The 2,984-nt window shown below is 45.4% G+C and overlaps 1 non-coding gene across 1 annotated transcript; it reads right to left on the bottom strand.

Annotated features, from left to right (window-relative positions):
- Positions 1 to 2,320: 2,320 nt before the first annotated feature.
- trnak-uuu lies at positions 2,321 to 2,392 on the bottom strand. The gene has a single exon. It is a non-coding gene; the product is annotated as a tRNA-Lys (tRNA).
- Positions 2,393 to 2,984: the final 592 nt, after the last annotated feature.

Genomic DNA, 2,984 nt, shown 5'->3' on the forward strand with positions numbered 1-2,984 from the left:
GAGGCACTGTCATTGCTATTATACGTGGCACAGGTCTGGCCTATTCCCAGAACCTGTGCTGCTGCAGTCACCCAGACCATCTTCCAGTTTATATGGAGGTCAAAGATGGATCGGGTCTGAAGGGACTTGCTGTACAAAGATCTGGGCAACGGGGGAAAAAATACACCCAATGCCACCCTCACCCTGATGGCCACCTTTGTGTGTAGCTGCATCAAGCTGTGCGTGGATCCCCACTACGTATTGAGATTCGACCTGTCCCCGGTATTGTGAAGGATGTGCCTGGCCTCGCTGCTGCGGAACGCTCCGAGTAGTTGGACCGTTCCGTATCACCTGTCCGTCGTGGAGAAGTTTATGATGAAAAATACCTTTGACCACAAGTCCATCAGGAAGTGGTCAGTACGTAGTGTCCTTGAGACTCTTCGGGAAAAGGAGAGGGCGGATCCTATTGAGCGGTTCCCTGATCAGACTGCCAAAGCCATTTGGCAGAATGCCTCATCGCCAGAACTTTCCAACAAGCACCAAGACATGGCTTAGCTGGTGGTGAGAAGGGCTCTGCCTGTCAGATCCTTTATGCACGCCCGGACTCTCAGCCACACCGCACGCTGCGCTCGAAGCGGCTGCGGGGGTACGAGACTGTCACACACCTCCGTCTGGACTGTGCCTACGCAGAAGAAATCTGAAGTGGAATGCAGTGGTGTTTGTCGAGGTTCGTCCCGAGCAGCGCTGTGACGCGGGACTCCGTGCTCTACGGCCTGTTCCCCAGGACGCACACCGAGACGAACATCAACTGTGCCTGGAGGATCATCAACTCGGTGAAGGACGCTCTCTGGGCGATCCGAAACCTGTTGATCTTCAAGCTGAAGGAGTTGACCCCGACTGAGTGTTGCAGACTGCCACATTCCAAGGTCCAGGACTATGTGCTGAGGGACGCGCTGAAGCTTGGAGCAGCTGCCGCCAAGGCGCGGTGGGGAAAGACCACCGTGTGACATCTGCCTGCCGAAAGAAGAACAGGGGGCCGACGCAATCATTTGGGCTCTGCTGACGCCTCAGCTAAAAATGTAATCGTACAGACCTGTAAATAGGAATGATTACTCTGTTTCGGTATGCAAACAAATGGAATGTTTACATATGTATGGCATGTCCAACTGTACAGACCATTAAAGTATTTTATGAATAAAGCATATTTTTGAAATAAATAAAAATTTCTTTCTCTCAATGGAAACTGTCTGACTCGCTTGTGGTCTCCAATCTTTTCAGTAGAGATTGTAATATCTGTAGTAAGTTGCTCCATTATTGCTACAATACAGATGCAAAACAGTATAGTACAAGAAGATTATTCGAACTGACCTCTCAGTTGATGAATGATTATTTTCTGGTTTTCTTTCGATGACAAAGTTTGTGGATAATTTCCTTGAGATTGAGTGCAAAATAATTCGTGGTGATGTTTTTAGTAAGAGTGCAAAAATTAATATGCACGAGCGTCCCTCGGTTGGCTCAAACCACAAACCACTCAGTTAATAGCCAAAGCCGCCAATGGATAGCGTCAATAGAAACTCCGGCATTGGGTTTGCCGAGGGGAGACTCGTGGATATTTTGGAAACTGGTGTACGTGGCTTGCACATTAACGAAGTATTTGCAAGGTTCTGAAACCAGCCTTGCACTTTATGTCCTGATGTGCACTATTTGGAATTGTCTCAGTAATACAGAGTAATTAATTTCGTGGAGACTTTCAGAGTAAATGTTCGGTATCTCAAAGGAGAAAGCAAAGTCAGCAATAACTAAAAACGAAGAACAGCTGGAAAAACTCAACAGGTCTGACAGCACCTGTGACGCGAGCAGTTCTAGTGTTTTCCGGCGGCAGGACGAGGGACCCGAACGAGGGCAAGAATCTCAAGATTCGAGGAAGGAAAATATGAAAGAAAACGGCAAAAAGCGGAAATATGGGGCATCTCTGGTGACCTCTGTGGGGAGAGAAGTAGGTGTGTATACCTGTAGTTGTTAAATGCACTATCACCTTCTCGCACCCGTCACGCCACAATCTCCCCGAAATCATTATCCACTGATACATTTTCGCAGTCTACAAATTTTCATCCGAATAAACATTTTTTAGCCGAAGCTGAAGACAAAAGTGCTGAAAATTGAGGTAGCGCTGGATCACCAAGCAGACCTGATGCGCAAAAGATCTTCTGGTGACTTAATCAAACATTTGGTTTCATAGCCAGTAATATATTGAAGCCGGAATAGTTATGTGAAAAGTATTTACATGGCCGGACGAACATGACTCAGAAACAACTACGTCTTGGCAGCTCTTCTAAAAGGTTTCCCTGACCGGGAATCGAACCCGGGCCGCGGCGGTAAAAGCGCCGAATCCTAACCACTAGACCACCAGGGATATGCAGCACTGGCTTCGACGCAATGCAATTTATACTGAACGCAATGTATCTCCATACATTCGATTTGTCGTGTTTTGATATTTCTTTGGACGCGCTGCATATTCCACTATTTTTCACTTCTGGCTTTCTACAAATCTGTTTCGATTCGTCTGTGTTTTAAAGTTGTATGTGGCTTCGTTCGGAGTTCTTTTTTGAAAAAAAACGTAATTGTCTTGACGATATTTCACTTATTTTCTTTGGGACAAGAAAATTGCCGTCATTGTCTGAGATAAATCTTGTACATTCAGTCATACAGACCTGTGCTTGTTTCTTTAAATGTCCTATGAAATCGCCAGTAAAGCTACGGGGTTGTTTCAAGCTACTGCATCTTAGAATATTAAATTCTGGACTATTGGAAATTTGCCAAATATAGGACATAATCCTAATTTAAACATAAATACTTTGTCCTCTACTCTTATTTCAGACACTTTCTGCAAAAAAAAAACATTGATGGCACCTGGGAGTGTCATTGGCAAATCCAATGATTACTGCCTCTTCATATTCCCTTCAGAAGGCGATTTGTCAGCTGACTTTCTGAATTGTTGCAGTCCA

Source organism: Chiloscyllium plagiosum, unplaced genomic scaffold (assembly GCF_004010195.1).
Source record: "Chiloscyllium plagiosum isolate BGI_BamShark_2017 unplaced genomic scaffold, ASM401019v2 scaf_62915, whole genome shotgun sequence".
Lineage (NCBI taxonomy): Eukaryota > Metazoa > Chordata > Chondrichthyes > Orectolobiformes > Hemiscylliidae > Chiloscyllium > Chiloscyllium plagiosum.